Source organism: Humulus lupulus, chromosome 1 (assembly GCF_963169125.1).
Source record: "Humulus lupulus chromosome 1, drHumLupu1.1, whole genome shotgun sequence".
Taxonomy (NCBI): domain Eukaryota; kingdom Viridiplantae; phylum Streptophyta; class Magnoliopsida; order Rosales; family Cannabaceae; genus Humulus; species Humulus lupulus.
The window spans coordinates 157,422,055-157,445,435 of record NC_084793.1 but is presented as its reverse complement, the minus strand read 5'-3'; positions in this window follow the sequence as shown (position 1 = coordinate 157,445,435).

Below are 23,381 nucleotides of genomic sequence, written 5' to 3'. Positions count from 1 at the left end.
AGCATCAGCGTTCGAGTTTTGATCGCGAGGTACTTGCTGGAGAGTATACTTTTTAAATTGTGCCAACAAATCTTTTGCTTTATTCAAGTAGGCAACCATCTTTAGACCTCGAGCCTGATATTCTCCAATGATCTGATTAACCACCAACTGAGAGTCATTGTAGATTTCAAGTGACTTTATGTTCATGTCTCTGGCTAATCGCAACTCTACGAGCAGTGCTTCATACTCTGCTTCGCTGTTGGACGCCATGAAGTCGAATCTTATTGCGCGGTGGAATCGATGCCCTTCAGGCATTATCAAAACCACTCCAGCTTCAGCGTGGTGATCATTAGAAGAACCATCTGTAAACAACTTCCAAGAGGAAGTTTGGCTTTGAGGTTCAGGCTCTTCTGCCTGCTCGCTGTCTGGAAGCCCAGTGAGCTCTACGATGAAGTCGGCTAGAGCTTGTCCTTTTACTATTGTTCGTGGTAAGTAAGAGATTTCAAACTGCCCATTTCAATAATCGTCCTGCGACTTCTGGCTTCTATAGAACTTGTCGTAGAGGCTGGTCGGTCAAAACTGTGATGGGGTGAGCTTAGAAGTATGGTCGCAGCTTTCTGGAGGCTAAAATCAAGCAGTAGACTAATTTTTCAATAGGCGGATACCACAACTCTGCTCCTATTAGCCTTTTGCTTACATAATATATGACTTTTTACACATTTTCCTCCTCTCTTACCAAGACAGCACTTGCAGGGAATTCGGTGACCGCCAAGTATATGAACAAAGTTTCCTTTTCGACCGGCTTAGATAGGATAGGCGGCTATGACATATGCGTCTTTAAAACTTGAAAAACCTATTCGCACTCCTCCGTCCATTCGAATTTCTTGTTTCCTCTAAGTAGATTGAAAAATGGGACGCACTTGTCCGTTGATTTGGAGATAAATCTACTTAGAGCAGCGATCCTTCCGGTTAAACTTTGAACATCTTTGATTCTCATTGGCGATTTCATATTGACCAGGGCCTTGATCTTCTCTAGATTAGCTTCAATTCCTCATGAGTTTACTATAAATCCCAAAAAATTCCCTGATCCAACTTCAAAGGAACATTTGAGGGGATTCAACTTCATCTGATATTTATTTAAGATGTTGAAGCATTCTTGCAAGTATCCTATGTGTCCTTCTGCTCTTTTCGACTTAACCAGCATGTCATCAACATATACTTCCATGTTTGTACCGATCAGCTCCTTGAACATGTGATTGACTAGTCGTTGGTAAGTCGCACAAGCATTTTTCAAACCGAAGGGCATTACCTTGTAACAGTATTGTCCTGTATCAGTCCGAAAGCTAGTGTGATCCTCATCAGGTGGATGCATAGTGATCTAATTGTACCTGGAGTATGCATCCATGAATGACAAAATCTCATGTCCTGCAGTGGCATCGACCATCTGGTCGATTCTAGGGAGTGGGAAACAATCTTTAGGGCATGCTTTATTAAGGTCTGTGAAATCCATGCACGTTCTCCACTTGCCATTCGACTTGGGAACTAGTACGGGATTAGAGACCCACGATGGATAAAATGCTACCCTGATGAATCCGTTCTCCTTTAGCTTCTCGACTTCTTCCTTCAGAGCTTTTGATCTGTCTTTGTCGAGCAGCCTCCTTTTTTGTTGCACTGGTGGAAAGCTTTTATCAATATTTAGGACATGGCTGATAACTGCCAAGTCTATTCCAACCGTGTACTTATGCAACCAGGCAAATACTTCCTGGTTCTTCTTAAAAAATTCCACCAGTTTTTGTTTTGTTGTTGTCTCTAAGTTTATACCACCTTTCACAACCCTGGTCGAATTTGTTCTATCGAGTTGGACCTCTTCAAGGTCCTCGATGGGTTCTACTTCTTCATCAAAATCCCCAAAGCGAGGATCCAAGTCCATATCCTCACTTTGGGCAACACCCTATTTGGTGACACAATCACCTGATTGGGCTTGTACTTCATTGGCCGTCTACAACTCTTTTCCGGCGGTCTCCCTTGATCCACCTTTCTTCGCCTTAGATATCAAGGAGTTATAGCACTCCCTTGCTTCTCATTTATTTCCCAATATGCATCCTACCCCTGCGTCGATTGGGAATTTCATGGCAAGGTGCCAAACCGAGGTTACAGGTCGACCAGAATAGGCCTCCCAATTACCGCATTGTACGCGGAAGGACAATCAACTACTATGAAAGTAGTGAGTAATGTCCTATTTACAGGCGCAGTTTCTGCTGTAACTGGGAGCCTAATCGACCCTGTCGGTATGAGCCCTTTGCCAGAAAAACCATATATGGTTTGGTTGCACGGCTCCAAGTCCTTGATGGACAACTTCATCCTCTCCAGTGAAGACTTATACAATATGTTGACTGAGCTCCCTATGTCAACCAACACCCTCTTAACCATCATGTTGGCAATCTGGATGTCAACGACCAGCGGATCCGAGTGTGGCAATCGTACGTGTTGAGTATCGTCTTCAGAGAAGGTTATCAACTCCTCCTCTGTTCGAGCTTTTTTAGGTGCTCGATCCTCTACACTCATCATCTCAATGTCCTGGTGGTGGCAAAAATTACAAGCGTACCGCTCCCTTGCCTTCCCACTATCTTCTGCAATGTGTGGACCGCCACAGATGGTGAGTAACGTACCTGCCACAGGAGCTGGCTATAAAGGTGACGAGCGTTGGCGCGCAGGTGCCTACTCATTGCCTCCTTGAGCCTCTCGCTGAGATCCTCCTGAGGCTCGTACGTACCTCCTTAGGTATCCCTGTCTGATAAGGAACTCAATCTCGACCTTCAACTGGTTACACTCGTTGGTGTCATGACCGTAGTCGTTGTGCAAACGACCGAATTTTGTTGTATCTCTCTTGGATATATCCTTCCTTATAGGTGTTGATCACTTATAAGGGACATTGGTGTTGGTTGCTTGGTAGACCTCTGCTCTACTCTCGACAAGGGTCGTATAGTTGGTGAATCTCGGCTCGTATCTATTGCCTTTGGGGCGTTTATTTTCTAACGTTGACGGCTCATTGTTTGCCCTTTTTCCACCATTTTTTCCATTTCCATTCCCGTTGCCTTTATCGTTGCCATTGGGTTTATCAGACCCATTGGCGATCTTGGCGGGATCTTCCTTTGGTCCCTTATTCTTCGTAGGAGATTTCCCCTCGTTGGCAATTGCGTCCTCGAGCTTGATGTATTGATTTGCTCGATCAAGAAACTCCTGGGTACTCTTTACCCCATTCTTTCTTAGACTATTCTAGAGGGGAGAATGGTGCCTTACCCCAGCAGTTAAGGCCATCATTTTTCCCTTGTCACCCACTATTTTAGCTCCAGCAGCCGCTCGCATAAAATGTTGGATGTATTCATTCAAGGGCTCTCCATCCTTCTGTCGTATCTTGACCAACTGGTTGGCCGCAGTGGGGTGTATGCGACCAATGTAGAATTTTCTGTAAATTCCTTTACGAACATTTCCCATGATACAATACTAGCAGGAGGGAATTTAAATAACCACTCCTACGCAGTGTCAATTAGGGTGGCGGGGAAGATTCTACAACGGGCATCGTCCGACACCTTCTGAATATCCATTTGTATCTCAAACTTGTTTACAAGAGATACTGGGTCCCCATTCCCATCGAAGTTGGGTAACACTAGCATTTTGAATTTGCTGGGGGTCTCTGCCACAACTATCCTTTATATGAACAGAGTGCCTCTTCTCTGATCATACTCAACGTGGGATGTCTGGTTTCCCACCAGCTGCTGGACAGCCTGATTCAGTGCATCAATTTGAGCCTGAACAGTGTTTGGGATCACCGGGACGACAGGTGTCGGCAGAGCGTGCTCATCATGCCTCTCACGCTGGTCATTGAGCATGTCCCTCAGGTCATCATCTCTGCGCTTTTGCTCGCTAGCGCCCAGCCGGTCAAAGACGTTATGTTGTCTGGGCTGCCCCCCAGCATTCTAGCTCATTGGCCTATTCTCTCTTGGTGGGGGGGAGTCCTATCTCCACCTCTTCCTTCATGCCCCCAACCAACATTTTGCCTACCGGAATCGGCTTCATTATAGTCATGGCCATCCCTAAACTGCGACCGACTATAGTGCGACCGATTGTTCACGTTGTTTCCTCCTCTAGCTGGCATCTCCCGAGCGTCAGAGGGAGGCCTGCGTTGGTTGGTAGGTCCCTGTGCATTATTATGTCATGGGGGGCCCCTGATCGCAGAGCCTAACTCATTGTGCCTTCTGTTAGCGGAAGGACATTGCCCCCTGCTCGATGGATTTGGTTCATCGGCCCCTGGGCGTCTAGGGCTTCGGGGAGGCTGCTCAACCCTATTCTGCCTCTGGCACTGGGGATTACCTCGACTAGCTTGAGAAGGTGGATGTTACTCAGGATCCTGAATTGGGACATCCTGTTGAGCAACAGGCGGTAGCTCCGACCTTTGAGGGCTTGCTGGCTTAATCGGAGGACTCGGATTGGGGCCCGCTGCGGTGGTGCATTTGGCAGCTGATCCGGTTGAGAAACCAGCGCAACTTATCCCCTAGCGTATTGAATGGCTGCTTCTAAAGTGGTTGTGGCATCCCTCTGTCAGCGGTCCATATCTACCTGCCGCTCATTCAGCTCCTAACGCTGACGCTCAATCTCCCTCTGTTGTTGCGCTAGGGTCTCCGCCGCATTCTCTTGATTGGTCCTCAGATTGGCCAACTCATCTTGCAATAGACTTAGTGTTGTCCTCAATGTTTCCGAGTCCATTTCTTCCTCCTCAAAATCCAAGTGTGGCTCACTTTCAGCCACATTTGGAGGAGGAGGCTGAGTGGATGCAGCGCCAAAATTCTGTCCGGCTCTCTTGGATGTCTTCGCCATTTGATCTTCTTGAAGTTTTTGATTGATCTATCAATGAAAGCACCAAAAATTTGACCCTTGAATTGGCCAACGACATGGAGTCAAATAAACGACAAAGAACAAAAGAAATCAAGAAGAGAATAACACGGAAAAAAAATGACACAAGTGATTTATAGTTGTTCGGCCCCAATTGGATGGTAATGACCTACGTCCACTTAGTGTTCTTATTGGTATTGAATTCCAAAATTGTGATCAAAGAACTAGGGTTCTTGAGTTTCACAAGCCTTGGGAGTATTACAATTTTCGGTGGATAATCACGCTATGCTTTTCTCTCTGAATACAAATATCAAAAGTTCAAAAGTCCCTTCCTAGAGCCCTCCTATTCTTATTTATAGGCTCAAGGGGTTACATGGGCCGATGGGCCTTAATCACAATCAAAATCAGCGTATCAACGTAATAAAAGATAACATTATAATTTTAATTATTACAAGATTGCGTATACCAAAGGGAGTAAATGAAAGTATGGGACCAGATTGGTCACACCTAAACGCGAGACTTGATGAAGTAATAATTATCTGGTCGATAGTTGAACAGAATCCCTTCACTCAGAACATCCACGTGGAAAAAAATCTTGCCACATCATCAGGAGCCATTTTTGAATAAACAGTCACATCGGGGATTAATAACCGGCTCGGGGGAGAGTCTGGGATATTTTCCAAAATTTAGAGGATATTTTGAGATTTATTAGATATTTGATGAATAAATGGTAATTAATTGGGTGATGGGATTAATTGGCAAATATTAGGAACATTTTAGGAATTAGCGGGAATTGGGGGTAATGACCATTTTACCCTTAGAGTAATTAAAGGGCTAAGTATTATATGGGAGGAAAATAGCTTTTTAGGGATTTAATGATATACTCCCTTTGATTCTAGACTTAGCCAGAAGAAACAATGAAAACAATCAGCTCACCCTCATCTCTCTCTCACTCATGTTCCTCCCTCACTCTCTCTAGAAAGAACTGAAGCAATTTGGAGAATTGAAGGAGCTTAGGCTTGGGGTGGGAATTCTTTGAAGGGGATTGGAGGTGATTAAGCTAGGAATTAAAGTTGGAACTTGGGAGGATTCAGCCACTGTTGAGGTAAGTTTTAGTCTTTTAATTTGTTGAAGAGTTTAGCTTGATAGGGTGGAACTTAAGCTAAGTAGTTGTAAAGCTTAGAACATGTATAATTCTGGGTATTTAGGTGATGAAATTGTTGCTGAGTTGGGATGTGAATTTTAGTGTGTTGATTAAGATTTCTTGGTGAATTGCTGGTGGTTTTAATAAAGTTTATGTGTTATAACATGCTTGGAATTTAGGGATTAGATTCATGGGCTCGCTCTTGTGTTTTAGTTGGAAATGGGAAGTATATTTGGCTTGAATTCTAGAGGTTCTTGGCTGGGAAGAATGAGGAGAAAACCCAGATTTTTTGGGATCAAAGGAGGCGCACCGTGACCCAGCCCTGGGTGCCACAACGCGTGTGGCCTATTTGGCCTTGGTTGCTCTCGGACATGGGGGCACGCCGCGACTCACTAGGCCAAGTCGTGACCCGCCTCCCCCTTTGGCTTGGATACTTGCTCTGTGACTTGAGGCAAGTCGCAACCCACTAAGAAAAGTCGCAACCCGCTTGGAGATTTTAGTCTTAGAATTCTTTCTAGAATTGGTAAGGCTCAGGGGTTCGAACCTAGGTGCTCGAGACAATTTCTACTAACCGGTTTAGTAGAAATTGAGGTCCCGGAGGCTAGTTTCTATCTCCTAAGTATTTATTTGGATTAGAGGTTAACAATTACCCATTGGACACTGTGAATAGGTTTTTCACCAAGGCTCAAGACTGAGGATCGTGCTAAGAACCATTTCATTTTCCTCGTTCAGAATTAAAGGTAAGAAAACTACACCCTTGTGTGGCTATGGTTGGACTGAGATTCCCTGTATTTGAATACATATGTGTATAACTGTAATTATGCTATCTGAGCATGAAATGAACGGCCTAAGAGTGTCAGGGCTGATAATTTGCGCACAGGACGTGATTCGGCCACTATGAGCTAGGGTTAGCTAGATAAACACTAGACTCAGCCTAACCGAGTCGGAGTCAGTGGGTTAAACAGAGGGTGCGGCCTAAGGGCATCGACCCTAAATATTGTATGAGGATTGTGAAAAATTGTTGTATATAAATATGTTTTCTGTTGTTAATCTGATGTTTATGGCTAGTTGAATATCTGGATGATTGACTTGTGTTTCATTGATTGTCTTCACTGATTATGTGTCTGCTATGCTGTTATGGTTTTCTTGCTGGGCCTTGGCTCACGGGTGCTGCGTGGTGTAGGTAAAGGAAAGGGTAAGATGGATAAACCATGAGTTAGAGAGCTCTGAGGGCGAGGTGTACATTGTCAACTGCTCGTCCACCACGGTCGAGGGATTGTACAAGGACAGAAATCTAAAATTTGTATTTTCCCATTAGAATGGTCTTAATTGTATATAACTTTTGGAAGTTTGTAAATTTGTCCTTTAAACTCTGTTTTTGGGATCCCATGCACTAGACATTTATTTTAAGGAAAATTATCCGCTTATGACCAAAATATTTTATCCCTAACTTGATTATGACTTTAGGATCACATCTTTATTCAAATGACTTGATTAGCAAGTTTTGCACTATTTTAAACACACAATGTAACGGTCTTGGTTATCTAGGGCGTTACAACTTGGTATCAGAGCGGTCTAGGTTTAAGGGTTTCTGAAGACTGACTGGACATGTACACTCGCCGCTAAAGACAAGCTCGACTCATGGTTTGGTAATTGTATACATCTGATTATATGCTTGAGTGCTTGAATAAAATATAAATGCTTTACTACATGATTAATAGGAAGCATGAGATACTGATATGGCCAAGCCCTTGATTGTTGTGTGATGATAATGAGGCATGATTATTGGCATTGTTGTTGCGTGTGAGTGAATATTTGAATGATTATTTGCATCTTGATTGCTTGTGATTGGTTGAGTTCCAATGGTGGATCATGGAAAGATTTGTTACTCTATCATCATTGTTTGACTGACGAGTCGTTAATTGCATATAAACTTGGATAGTTATGTGTCCAAGGCGATCTACACGACTAGCCAGCACGGGGTCTGAGGCTAGAGATGATGACTAGGGCCGCCAGAACCCTCCGCCAGTCTCTGAGAATTGGCAGCGGATACTTGCAGATATGCAAGCTAGGTTATAGAGTCAGGAAGAGCAGATCCGTCTTCTGAGACAGCAGGCTCCGTCAGGGAGCGCCACACCCATTTTGCCACCTGTTGTGGCACCAGTTGTTCAGGCACCTGAGATTGGAAATAGGTGGGAGCCTTTGTATGAGCAGTTCAGGAGGCAGCACCCTCCACCCTTTGAGGGGGGGCCATATCCACTGAAGGTCGAATAGTGCATGAGTATGATTACTTCTATCCTAGATTTCATGAGGGTGGAAGGTAATGACAGGGTGGCCTGTGCCACCTATATGCTGAGAGAGGATGCCCGCATTTGGTGGGAAGTGGTATCATAGACCAGGGATATTTCTGCTCCAACTTGGGATGGGTTCAGAGACTTGTTCAACTAGAAGTACTATATTGTTACCTTCATGGCAGCAAAAGTAAATGAATTTGTGGGGTTAGTGCAGGGCAATATGACAGTTACAGAATACACCCTGAAGTTTGATAGGCTTGCGAAGTTCGCACTAGATCTAGTGCCTACTGATGCAGCCAGACAGAACAGATTTATTAGAGGGCTTAATGCTATGATAGCCCAAGATGTGAGAATTACAACAGTACCTGGGGGTACGACTTATGCCCAGGCTGTTGAGAAGGCTCTTACTACTGAGGAGGCAGAGAATAAGAATTGGAGGGAGAACGCTGCGAGATGGGAGGTTCGCAGGACAGTGCCTCCACATTCGGGGTCTGGTAGAGGCAGAGGCCCCAGTGATCTGCAGAGAAAGACCCCTGACACTTTGACCACTGCTGGTCCTGATAGGAGGGGATGGGGTGCTCAAGGTGGCTGTCAGGGAGGCGGTGAGACATGGAGAAGCTACCCAGAGTGCACGAGGTGCAGAAGACGCCATCCGGGAGAATGTCGGGCGAAGGCCTGTTATGTGTGCAGGGTGGTGGGACACCTCAAGAAGGACTACCCAACAGTGAAGAAAGATGAAGCAGGGAAGGTGGACATCTTGATTCCAGCTCGAGTATTCACATTGACGCAGGCAGAGGCCAAGGCTAGTCCCTCGATGGTGACAGGTCAGCTTTCTAGCGCCGACTCTCCTATTACTATATTGATTGACTCTGGTGCTAAACACTCGTTAGTTTCAAGTAAGGTACTTGATAGATTGTGTAGACCTAGTGAGTATTATACTGCGGGGTTTGGGACTATACTGCCCACAAGGGAACTAGTGGTGTCTAGGAGGTGGATTAGAGCACTACTAGTGATGGTTAATGGAAGGGAGCTATCAGTAGACTTGATTGAGTTAGGTATGGAGGATTTTGACATGATTCTTGGGATGGATTGGTTAGGCAGATATGGGGATAACATTGATTGTAGGAAGAAGATGGTGACTTTTGAGCCTGAGGGAGTGGATCCCTTTGTTTTCGTGGGTACGGTATATGGACCCGGCATACCCATGACATCAGCATTGAGAGCTAGAGACCTATTACATGGAGGTTGTATAGGTTTTCTAGCTAGTGAGGTGGATACTACCAGAGGTTTGCCAGTAGGGTCGGGAGAGACCAGATTAGTTCGCGAGTTCTTGGATGTGTTCCCTGAGGATTTACCAAGGCTGCCGCCGCACAGGGAGATTCAGTTCGTCATTGAGTTATCACCAGAGACAGAGCTAGTGTCAAGGGCACCATATAGGATGACTCCGGGGGAACTGAAGATACAGATACAAGAGCTTCTTGATTTTGGGTTTATCAAGCCTAGCTACTTGCCATGGGGTGCTCAAGTTTTATTTGCAAAGAAGAAGGACGGGACTTGGAGGATGTGTATAGACTGCAGAGAGTTGAACAAGTTGACCATCAAGAATACGTACTCCTTACCAAGGATCGATGACTTATTTGATCAACTGTAGGGAAAGACGGTGTTCTCGAAGATTAATCTTTGATTTGGTTATCACCAGCTGAGGATCAAGGACGAGGATATACCGAAGACGGCCTTCCGAACGAGGTATGGGCATTATGAATTTTTGGTCATGTCATTTGGCTTGACTAATGCCCCAGCCGCATTTATGGACCTAATGAACAGGGTGTTCAAGGACTTCTTAGATCAGTTTATGATTGTCTTCATCGATGACATCCTAGTGTACTCCAGATCAGAGGCAGAACATGAGCAACATCTCCAACAGGTCTTGCACAGGTTGAGAGAGCGTCAACTGTATGCTAAATTTAAGAAGTGTGAATTTTGACTACCAGAAGTGACATTCCTTGGACATATTGTTGGTGAAGATGAGATTAAGGTGGATCCATCTAAGGTAGAGGCAGTGAGAGATTGGTTGAGGCCAAGGAACGCCTCAAAGGTTAGGAGCTGTAATGCCCTGAATTTCCTAATAAGGGTTAGGACCTTGATTAGGAGGCCGGGAGGGCCATAATTGAATTATGATACAATTTAATGATCATATGCACATTTATGTGAATTATATTATTATATGAAGGTAAACGCATGCATATGGGAGTAATTATAATTATAAGGGCATATCAGTAATTTGACTGCTGTGGGCGTAATTGTGTATTTTGGGTGCGTGTTTGTGATTAATTAATATAGCCACATTATAAGGTGGATTGGTTCGAGCTATTCGGCATGAGATGATCGTGGCATGCAAGTGCTCAGTCTAGTCATAACGGGTTTAAGTTTGAGGCTCAGGGTGAGTCTCGGGGAGAATTTAATGATTAGAGCATTACCGGGAATTAAAGGGTAATGGGACAAGGATTACTGGTGTTCGAGGTTATTGAGAATAGCGGGAATTTGAGGGTGTTAATTGTGATTAATGAAATAGGTGTGAAAGGACGGTTTTGCCCTTGGTGGCTGTTAAGGTTTTATTTTAGACCTAAGGGTATTTAGGTCCTTTCCCCTCAAAGGAAATATATTAGCCATTAAGGTTGTAGAAGAGTAACAAAAACAGAGTTTCTTTTCTTTCTCTCCCGATAGATTTTCTTCTTCATTTCTCTTTGGATTTTCGAGCTCAGTTTGAGGAATTAAGCCAAGGAATCAAGCTTAGACGAGCTAGGGTTATGCTCCACCATTGAAGAGGGTGTGTTGCTGAGATTAAGGTGAGTTTCTAGCCACTAGAACTCTTGATTTTGCTCTGTTTTCTAAGTTAAGTTTTAGCTGGTTTTTGGGTTAGGAACTTGGGAATTGGTTGGAGTTTTGGCTAGGGTTCTTGGGGTTGTGGTCCCTAGGACATGTGGAGGTGGTATTTGGGTTCATTTGGGAGTTAATTTGATGTTTGGAAGCATTGGAATTGAGTTGGAATTGAAGGAGTCGAAGAAGGAAGTTTCAGGGGTGGCTCTGTCTGGGGGTAGCGCTACAGCGCCCATCAGAGGGCACTACAGCGCTACACAGGGCTTCAGTAGGGCGACTGTGATTTTGTCTTGAGCGCTGGGGCGCTAGAAGGGCAGCGCCGTAGCGCTCCCTGTTCCTTCAAAACCTTGTTTTGGGTGTTTTAATGGGTTTTTGACTTGGGGTTTCAATCCTTAAGGCCCTGGATCGAATCTACTCACTGTGTGGGCATGTTTCGAGGTCCCGAGAGTGGGGTTTAGGTTAAGACCCTATCTTTGGTAATTTTCATTAATTGGAGATTGTTTTGGTTATGACTAGGTGACCGTTAAAGGATTAAGGATTGATCGTTCTCAAGGGTCGTTCTTATATTGGTTCTAGCTCGAAACTGAGGTAAGAAAATTGCACCTTGTGTATATGTGACATGCATGGTTATTCTTGATGCATGTTGGTTAACTATTAAATGTTGCATGCATGGCTATTATTGATGCATGTTGGATTGTTAAATATAATGCATATGATGCACGAGAAACATGTGATTAGGACATGCTTTATATACTGAGTAGGATATAGTTCAGAGCTTGAGCCTCTGTGTTCGTGCATAGTCCTAATTGTACTAGTACATGTTAAGTAAGCATGTTGAATACCTTGTTTATGGATATTGGATATGTGATATATGTTTGGTGGCATGGCTTACTTGTGTGTGTGGCACTGACTTACTAGTCAGAATCGGCAACGGTGTTAGATCCATCTGTGAAGTGGTGATTTGCTAGTCAAGTTCACAATGGGTTGAACACTGGTCGTGTTTTACTGACCTAAGAGTCAGAAATGGCATAGCATCATGAATGCCGAGCCAAATGAAGATTAGATCTAATCGATATCAGTAAAGAATGACTCATATGGGGTATTAACGTTGGACCGACCCTAAGGTCGATGAACTTATAAGCGCTTGGCTAGTCTGAGACTAGTTATTCAGAGCCAGGGCATATGGCCCGGTGACTGTTTGTCACATGGCTAGGGAACGTTGTTCCAAGGTTATGACTCTAAGGTCGCGAGGAAGGTTATGTTGGTGACTATTCACCATACACATATCCTGTTCAAACTTATGAAAGGTTCTCTTATCAGTTAAGCCCGAGTGACCCTATCGTCACATGGCTAGAGGGGGGCTGTACCCACGTTTGTGACTGTTGCGACTATCACCTATTTATTGGGGCTAAGAGTCTTGGATGATTATTATGATCATTGGTTGATGTGTTATACTCAACATTATGTGGATCTGTTGCCTGTTGGAGTAGGGCGTGTGCCTTATGATCCGATGACATGTTATAACTGTTCATGAGCATATTAAGTTTTCTTGCTGGGCTTCGGCTCACGGGTGTTATGTGGTGCAGGTAAAGGCAAAAGAAAGTTGGACCATCCTAGAGTTGGAGAGCTTAGGTGATGAGGTGTACATATGCAGTTGCTCGTCCACCACGGCCGAGGTTGAGAAGGAACTAGGGTTAAACCCTGTTTTGCCGCATAGAACGGCCTGTTGTAAATATTTTCTTGTAATAGACTCTGAAATTATAATTTTGGGATCCCAACATATATATTAAACGTTCTAATGAAACATTACATCTTAGCCAAAAAATTTAATCCCTAAACCGCTAGTCATACTTAGTACACGATTTTGGTCAAATGAGTCGATTAGCGAGTTTAGCACTGTTTACAAGGCACACCGTAACGGTCCCTGGAGTTTAAGGCGTTACAACTTGGTATCAGAGCGAGCCAAGGTTTATGGTTCCTGAAGACAAGCTGGGCATGTACACTCATCACTGAAGATAGCTTCACTCATGGGATGGTAACTATTTTTGTAATTATGTGCATAGCTGCTTAAATGGAATGTAAATGCTTTACCTACACATTGTATTAGGGAGCATGAGATTCTGATAGAGCTTGGCTCTTGATTATATGATTATATGCTCCGTGAATATATATATATATGATTGTAATCATATGCTTGCCTGCTCCATGAATATATAATTGTGATATTTGGATGCTGGAGTTGGAGGCATGGTGTGAATGCTGGAAGAGCAAGGAATATGATTAATGTATGAATGCCATGGGCATGTTTTTAGCACTGCAAGGGGTTAATGATTGTGGTATGGCAAGATTTATCCCGTGGGGGAAAGCTCTTGATATGCTCATTGTGATTAATGGGTCAAGTTATTGACTGCAGATTTAATTACCAGGTTATTATTCAAGGCAGATTATGAGGCCTGGTGGTGGTTATACAGGGGATGGGAGTTACAGCCAAGGTATCAGTTCTTCATCTGCTCCTGTGAATTTGCAGCAGATGCTTACAGATTTGCAATTAAGATTGCAAAGGCATGAGGAAGAGATTAGATACTTGAAGCAACAGCGGAGTCTGTTGGGGAGCACCTCTTCCTTTGCTATGCCAGGAGTGGCATCAGCTTTAGCTCAACCTAGGGTTGAGAGTGGATGGGAATTCCTCTGTGGAAGGTTCCTGAAGTTTTACCCTCCAGTCTTCGAGGGAGGCCTAGATCCATTCAGAGCCGAGCAATGGATGGGCATGATCAGTTCCATTCTAGATAGTATGGGGCTGGTGGGTCACGATAGGGTGATCTGTGCTACATATGTATTGCGGTATGATGCCCGGACGTGGTGGGAGGTAGTGTCCTAGACACGAGATATAGTTGTGATGGATTGGAAAGAATTTAGGCAGCTGTTCAATGAGAGGTATTATTGTGATGTGGCCAAGACCGTTAAGATGAATGAGTTTCTGAATCTTATTCAGGGTAACGCATCGGTGGCCAAGTATGTTACTAAATTTGATGGGTTGGCCAAGTTTGTCTTTGATATGATACCCACAGATATAGCTCGGAAGGAACGGTTTATTCAGGGGTTGAATCCTGAAATAGCTCAGGGTGCATGAAGTCTCTACGTATGCTCAGGTGGTAGAGAAGGCTCTTGTTGTTGAAAGCATAATAGTTGAGAAGAAGAGTGCCAGGGAGCATGGAGCTCAGATAGTGGTATCTCCCCTCATTGAAGCAAGTAAGAATGAAAGCTGGAAAACTCGTCCAATATGCATGCGGTGCAAGAGGCGTCATTTGGGAGAATGCCGAGCAAGGTCATGTTTTGCTTGTGGCATGGTTGGGCATTTCAAGAAGAATTTCCCAAGGCTAAGAGAGCTTGAGCTAAGGAGGATAGACAGCTTGATTCCAACTCGAGTGTTTATTCTAGGACAGTCAGAGTTTGAGACTGAGACTAGTTCCTCAGGGGTGGTAGGTTAGTATTCTAGTTTTGATTTCTAAGTTATACTAATTGGTTTTGGTGCCATGCTGTCCTTTTGTTTGTTGCATATATGGAAGCATAATGATGATATGATGATCACATGGTTATGTTGTGATGGAAATGCAATATGGTATTGGTAACTTAAGAGATGAATTGGGTTATGGAAAGGACTCATCAGTGATTTTGGTAAAGCTGGTTATGACAGGCTTTGGTTTGATCCAGGGTATGGATTGGCTAAGTAATTAAAGAGTAATCCTAAATGGCAAGGAAAGTATAGTAACTCTTGGGCTTGAGAGTGGAAAGCCTTGTGATAGTTGGCATGGTACATGGCTCTTTATGCTTATGATACCTGTAGTGAGAGCTAGAGTTTTGCTGCATGGAGGTGCATGGAACTCTTAGCTAGTGTGGTGGATACCACTTAGGTTGTGCCAGTGAGATCAGGACAAACTGGATTAGTCTGTGGGTTTTGAATGTGTTTCCAGGTGGTCTGTCGGGGCTCCTTTTTATGAAAAGAGACTAGAATGGTGGTTGGACTAGTGCCAGAGATGGAATCAGATGTAAACATTATTTTGAATGGCTCAACGGGGTTATAAGAATTAAAGGTTTAGTTACGGAGTAGGATGAGATTCTTTAAGATGGATCTTGGATCTGGTTAGGACCAGTTAGAGATCAGAGAGGGGATATTATATAAAGGATTGTGTTGTTAATAGAATAGAGCACTGTGAGTGCTGAATATGTCTTGAGAATTGGTGTAATGCTAAGTGTTTGTGAATCATATGAATGGTGCATTCAAAGGTTTATTTGATTGAGATTTGTGATCGTTTGGGACGATGGTATTGTGGTATCTTCTCTGTGGAGATTTGCCAAGGTTGAAAAGTGCCTTAGGGACAAGAGTGTCCATGGGTGGTAAATATATTTCAGGTGCCTTGGGAAGTGTTCTGGGTCTTTTATAGACCAGGATCAGTTAGTGGATTGTTATGACATCCCAGTAATAGAGGAAAGTGATTGCCTATGCAACATGTTGATTAAAGGATCTGACCGAAACTAGAGTAGAGTTCCTGGTGGCCCAGGTGGCCAGCTAATTGTTTGAGATTATCATCTCAGGGAAGATAAAAAAGGAAAGATGGTTAAGTGAGCCACAGATAGGAAGGATTGAATGGAAAGCTTTAGCTGGATTAGCTAAGAGTTGTATAGTGAAAGATATGAATTTATTATGGTGTAGAGGTCGGACTTGGAATCCGATGAACATTGAGATTAGCTGAGAGATGATGGATGAATCTCATGTTATTCTTTTATTCTTTTCATTCAGGCATCATGGAAACGTAACAGGATATGAAATCTTCATAGTGGTGGCCTGAGATGGAGAGGGATGTAATGGGATGCGTGTAAAGTTCTTAACCTGTTAGCAGATCAAGACAGAGTATCAGGAATCAGCAAGGCTATTACAGCCTTTGAGTATTTTATAATGGGAATAAGAGAGCATCGCGATGAGTTTCGCGATGGGATTTCCAGGTTAGTGGATCAGTATGAATTAGTATTGAGTCAATGTGGACTAGTAGTCCAAGTGAGTTCATCTTGTCAGTAAAGATAAGTAAATAGTATAGTTAATCAGTATTCAAGTCTCTTTGTGAGAAAGATAGAGCGCCTTTGTGAATGCAAGGTCTATCTTATCAGATGAAGACTAGTTTGCGACTTCCAGGTTCTGGAAGGGTTAAGAAGGCAGTGACTATGTAGATGGAATTCAGTACAGCTTATTACTCTCAGACTGGTGATAAATCAGAGAGAGAGGGTTATCCAATTATAATTGGAAGAACATCTTATAAGATGAATGAGTTAATATATATATACATCTAGATCCTGAGACGGTTCAGGGGACTATTGAGATAACCAGAGATTGAAGTTTGGATGCTCACTTCTCGGGAATGAATGGAAAAGTTTTACTGAATTGAAAAGCAGGAATGTGGAATTCCAGGTAGGAGAATGTATCTTCTTTAAGGTATCACCATGGAAAGGGAGTAAGGAATTAGGGAAAGTTAAGGCCTAGTTCATTTCGGCAATTGAATCCTGGATAGGTTGATTCTGGATCAGCTTTATCTTTGGCACTGGCAGTTGTATACAGTAAGTTATGTACTTCCATCCAGTGGACATGGGTTAAAGGAACTTATGAATTGAGCTATAAGAATCTGAAGGTTGAGGTTAAGTATTTCGGTAAGGAATAGCCAGCTCAGATTGTGACTTAAGTAATAAGGTTCTGTTGAACGGAATGTGCTCTGGATAATACTACAGAGACTGAGAGGTAAAGGAAGCGACCCGGAGAATTGAAAATTTGTGTCAATTGTGCAGAATTCTTATTCCAAGCTGTTTGAGTAAATTTCGAGGACGAAATTTCTGTAACGAGGGGATAGTTGTAATGCCCCGAATTTCCTAATAAGGATAGTTGTAATGCCCCGAATTCTAGAGGTTCTTGGCTGGGAATAAGGAGGAGAAAACCTACATTTTCTTGATTCAAAGGAGGCGCGCCACGACCCAGTCCTGGGGCATCGCGGCTTATGTGGCCTGTTTGGGGACTTGGGGGCGCGCCGCGACTCACTAGGCCAAGTCGCGACCCGCCTCCCCTTTGGCTTGGGTACTTTCTCTCTAACTTGGGGCAAGTCGCGACCCACTAAGCCAAGTCATGACCCGCCTGGAGATTTTAGCCTTAGAATTGTTTCTAGAATTGGTAAAGCTCTAGGGTTCGAACCTAGGCGCTCGAGACAATTTCTACTACTCAGTTTAGTAGAAATTAAGGTCCCGGAGGCTAGTTTCTGTCTCCTAAGTATTTATTTGGATTGGAGGTTAACAATTACCCATTGGACATTGTGACTAGGTTTGTCGCCAAGACTCGGGGCTGAAGATCATGCTCAGAACCATTTCATTTTCTCCGTTCAGAATTAAAGGTAAGAAAACTGCACCCTTGTCTGGCTATGTTGAGACTGAGATTCCCTGTATTTGAATACATATGTTGTATAACTGTAATAATGCCATGTTAGCATGAAATGAACGGCCTAAGAGTGTCGGGGCTGATGATTTGCGCACAGGACGCGACTCAGCCACTGTGAGCTAGGATCAGCTAGATAAACACTGGACTCGGTCTAAGCAAGCCGGAGTCAGTGGGTTAAATAGAGGTTGCGGCCTAAGGGCATCGACCCTGAATATTGTATGAAGATTGTGATAAATTGTTGTATATAAATATGTTTTCTGTTGCCAATCTAATGTTTAAGGCTAGTTGAATATCTGGATGATTGACTTGTGTTTCATTGATTGTCATCACTGATTATGTGTCTGCTATGCTGTTATGGTTTTCTTGTTGGGCCATGGCACTCGGGTGCTACGTGGTGTAGGTAAAGGCAAGGGTAAGATGGATCAACCATGAGTTAGAGAGCTCTGGGGGTGAGGTGTACATTATCAGTTGCTCGTCTGCCATGGTCGAGGGATTGTACAGGGATTGAAACCTAAAATGTGTATTTTGCCATTAGAATGGTCTTGATTGTATATAATTGTTGACCCTTGATCTGGTCAACGACGCAGAGTCAAGTAAAGCGACCAAAACGATATGAAATCAAGATAAAAAAGATAAATGGCACCAAAGATTTATAGTTGTTCAGCCCCAGTGATGGTAATAACCTACGTCCACTGAGTGTTCTTATAGATGTAGAATCCCAAAAACTATGATCAATGAACTAGGGTTCACGAGTTTCACAAGCTTCGAGTTGAATACAATGTTGGTGGATAAAAACACTATAATTCTCTCTCAGAATTCCAAAGTTCCAAAAGTTCAAAAGAAAAGTCCTCTCTCTTGAGCCCTTTGAATCTTATTAATAGGCTCAAGGAGTTCTACATGGGCCGATGGGCATTAATTACCTTTAATATAGGCGTATCTAAATAATAATGGAAATCACAATTATTACATAAATGCGAGATTACATATATCTATAGGAAATACCTGAAATATTGTGACCAGACTGGTCGCCCATGAAATATGTCATTTGCTGAGTGAACTCTCTTCTGGTCGATGGTCGAACAGATCATACTTAACTAAACAGTCACGTGTACCCCACGTGCTTGTTAATTCCGCCATGTCATCAGGTAAATCTTTTTTGGTTAAACATTTGCCCCCCAAGTTTATTTTACTGTGACCAGCATATAATAAACATTATCGACCAACTCACCATCTGACATGTCACGTCTGTCAGCGCCTTTTTTGAAAAAGTAAATAATTATGACTGTTGCAGTTTCCCAAAAGCATTTTGACGGCTACTACACTTCCCCACACATCGAAAACTTACCCTCATCATTGCCTCTTTTACTGTGCCTAGATTAGTATAAATAAATCACTTGCCTCATTTTTTTACTTTTTACCAAACCTTCCTCTCTCAAGAACTCATAAGAAAATCCTCAAGAGGAACCCAGAAAATTTCGGTGATCCAAGGCGTGTTCGACCAATCTTGAGCAGCAATACCCTTGACTTCTACATAATCTGCAATCCAAGTAAGTTTCTTGATCGCCTTGTCTCTGTCTTACCATGCAAAATAAATTTCACGAGTTTTCTGGTATTCGGGTATGAGTTTTGGAATGTTCTTGAGAAAAAATTTCGGGGTAATCAGGTTCGTAGGTAGAAACATGATAGGATAGGAGTTTTGAGTGGTAAAAACATTAAGTGAGGCTTAGAAATTGATGTGGGAGGTAAAGATATTATTTTAGGACCCAAAATCAAAGTAAAAATTCGATTTTTAAGCTTTTGGAAAAATCAGGGCTTTTCCTGCCTGTTTTCGAAGTCAAAAAGTTTTTCCGAAAAAACTTTTCACTTACAATTTTTTATATGTTTTTCCAAACTACTCGCATGCTTTTAGTGTTTACGTTAGAATGATGCTGGTCGTATAAAAGCCTAACTTTTATACTCGAGCAACGTTATCCCAGCGTTTCCACTTCTTCTATCTGTTGGTCGTAGATTCTCATCTCCATTTTTTGTTCTCAGATATTAATGCACGATCCTTGGGGAGGTGAGAGGCCAATCGACTACGATCTTCTTGCACTGCTGATCGAGGATCAAGAACAACTGTCACTGCTATTTTTAGAAGTACCATTTTCACAACAACACCCAGCGACTAGCCCTCCGACTAGTCAACCAAACATGGGTCGCGTGAAATACACGGCCCATAGAAAAAAGAAAACAACCAACCCTTCTTCTAACCAGCCTGCCCCTCATACTGAGGACCCTTCTACTGAACCTCAACCTATAATTATTGCACCACCAGAAATCCAACCTAAAGCCCGACCTCGCAACGGCCTTAGGCCAGAAGTTGACTGGTACGTTGCGCCTCCTAGCATCATATCGGCGAGGATGGTGAACAACTATCTCAAGAAGTATAGTCTTCCTGGGATAACTCTAATCAAACCTTCACCCGACCAGAGGGCAAACATGCCCGGAGGCGCCTTCAGTGCCTGGTCAATGTACCACATCGAGGCAGGGGCAATCTTGCCTCTGCACGAATTTTTTCTAGGGGTGGCTAATTACTTCGAGGTCGCTCCTTTCCAAATTACCCACAACGGATATAAAGTACTATCATCACTCTATATCCTTTACAATCATAAAAAATGGCTTGTGCCTACACCACATGAGATCAACTACCTGTTCGATCTCAAGTCCAACCCCAACCACAACAACATGGGGTTCTTCCACTTCTACCATAAATCGTCTGCTCGTACCTTTCTGAGCGACATCACCTACAAATCCAATGTAGGGAAGTACTTTTGTAATGCCCCGAATTCTCCGATGTGGTTTAATGGCGGGAATAGTAGGCCAGGAGGGCCATACTTGCTTAACTATGCCATTAGTTGATAAATGCATGTATATGTGAATTATATTATAATATGATGTTAAATGCATGCATGTGGGTCCACACTTTAATTACAGGGGTGTGATGGTAATCTGGCCCGTTGAGGGTATAAATGTATATTTGTATGCATGTCGATGATATACGTTGAGACCACATTATAATGTGGGTTTGTTCGAGCTACTCGGCATGAGACAATCTTGGATTATTGAATAGCGGTCTAGCCTTAAAAGGTTTAAGTTCGGGGCTCGGGATGAGTCTCGGGGTGATTTTAATGATTAGAGCGTTACCAAGAATTAAAGGGTAACGGGATATGAATCATTGGTGTTTGAGATTATCGAGAATAGCAGGAATTGGAGAGCGTTAATTATGATTAACGAGATAGGTGGGAAATACCAATTTTTCCCTTGGTAGCCTTTAGAAACATTAAATTGACCTAGGGGTATAATGGTCATTTCACTCGTAGGATAGATATAACCATTTTTGGCTGAGAAAGAGGTAGAAAAACAGAGCAATTTGGAGAGCCTTCCCATACCATCTTTTTCTTCAGCTTTCTTTGGGATTTTTGAATCATTCTTGAGGATTCAAGCTTGGGTTAAGCCTTGGGAGTTTGGGAGTGTGTTCCTCCATTGAAGAGCATCATAAGCTGAGCTTTGGGTAAGTTTCTAACCATTGAAATCCCTAGTTTGCCCTGTTTTAGTTCTGTTTTACAGTTGAGATTTCTAGGTTGAATACTTGGTTTTGTTGGGAGTTTTGGCTAGGGTTCTTATGGTTGTGATGTTTGGGCTGTGTTAGGATGGTTTTTGGGTTCATTTGGCACCAAAAATGGGATTTGGAAGCATTGGAAACAGGTTAGAATCGAAGGAGATGAAGAAGGAGGTTTCAGAGGGTTCCTGGTCTGGAGGTAGCACTATAGCACCCACCTTAGGGCGCTACAGCGCTACTCAGGGGGCATTTGGGCGTGTTGGGGGTTTTGAGAATAGCACTGGGGCACTAGGGGTCAGCGCTGTAGCGCTACTCTGTTCCTTCAAAGTCCCGTTTTGGGTGTTTTTAAGGGTTTTTGACTTGGGGTTTCAATCCTTAAGGCTCAGGATCGAATCTACTCACCGTGTGGGCATGTATCTTGGTCCCGAGAGTGCTGCTTAGGTTAAGATCCTTTCATTGTTGAATTTCATTAATGGAGGTTATAATTGGTTGTGATTAGGTAACCGCTAAGGAATCAAAGGTCGATCGTTCTCAGGAGTCGTTCTTATTATTATTTCTCGCTCGAACCAGAGGTAAGAAAACTACACCCCATATGTGACATGTATGATTATTCTTGAGGGATGTTGACTGTGTAAATGTGGACATGGATTGATTATCGAATGCTTAGCAAATCTTGCTCACTTGTGTATGGCACTGACTCATTATTCAGAATTGGCAAAGGTGTCAGTATCAATTGTGAAGCTGTGACTCATTAGTCAGGTTCGACAGTGGTACTGGGCACTGGTCACATGGTGCTGACTCATAAGTCAGGACAGCCTTAGCGTGCTCAATGCAAGCCAATAAAAATTAGATCTAATGGACATCTGCATTGGGTGACTCAAAGAGCATTAATCCCAGACCGACCTCAAGTTCGATGAATACTATAAGCGCTTGTGGGGCTTACCCATCAGTCACTCATCTATTAAGTTAGAGACTTACCTATCAGTCTCTCATCTGTGTAAGGCTAGTGGCTTACCTAGCATCCACTCTTCTGTTTAAATTAGTGACTTGCTTGTCAGTCACTCAGTATGATTTTCTAGAACCTCAAGTGATATTCACTCATCTGTTTATGAGCTATAAGCTCTGTGTGATTATAATGATAATCATTTGATAATGTTTATATTCAATACTGTGTTTTCTTGCTGGGCTTTGGCTCATGGGTGCTATGTGGTGCAGGTAAACGGATAGAAAAGCTCACCCAGCCTTGAGTGGAGAGCTTAGGTGGTGATGTGTACATATGCGGCCGATTGACCACCACGGCCAAGGAGTTCTCAGAGGAACTAGGGAGTTTACCCTATTTTTGCCGCTTAGGTCGGCGGGTTTGAAATCTTGAAACAGTAATGACCTTTTTGAGTTGTAAATAACTTGTAAATGTTCTTGTGAGCCCATGAACAATTTTATGTATTAAATAAAACATATCCTTTCCTTTTTATTGACTTTCCACCTTAGCCTGTTAATAACACTTATAACACATTTTTAACCAAATGACCCGGGTAGCGGGTCAAACTTCTGGTTCACCGTTCACCGTAAGGATTCTGGGGTAACCAGGGCATTACAACTTCCAGAAGTATCTCCTTATGACGGACCTGGTCACCGATAACCTGGTCTTCACTCGAGGAGGTAAATTTCGTAATTTCCTATTGTTTATTTTTTGCTAGTTTGTTTTTCTCCGTCCTTAGAACTTTGATGTTACGTTTAAGTCCATGGTATCGACCAGATCCTACTCCAAAGATGGAGATACAGGCCGCTGCCCTGGCCAGCTTGACGAATATCGAGAAGAGCGTCAAGGATCTGGTCACAGAAAGCAATCTGAGGCTGGTCGGCCTCTTGGCACCTCACCAGGAAGTGAGGGAGTCCACCGCAGGGAGTGCGAATGGAGAGGCAGTCCCCGAACAGCAACAAGATGTGCCACAACCCTCGAGATGGCGGGTAACTGGAGTGACCATCTGGGAACCCTCTAGCACCCCTCGGGTTGCTGCTGCCCTTGCCTAACATGGGAAAGGCAAGCAAAAACTCCCATAGTACATCGAGCCCGTACTCGAGTCTTCTGACGAGAACGGTACTGACTTCTCACTTTTAGATAATTTTCCC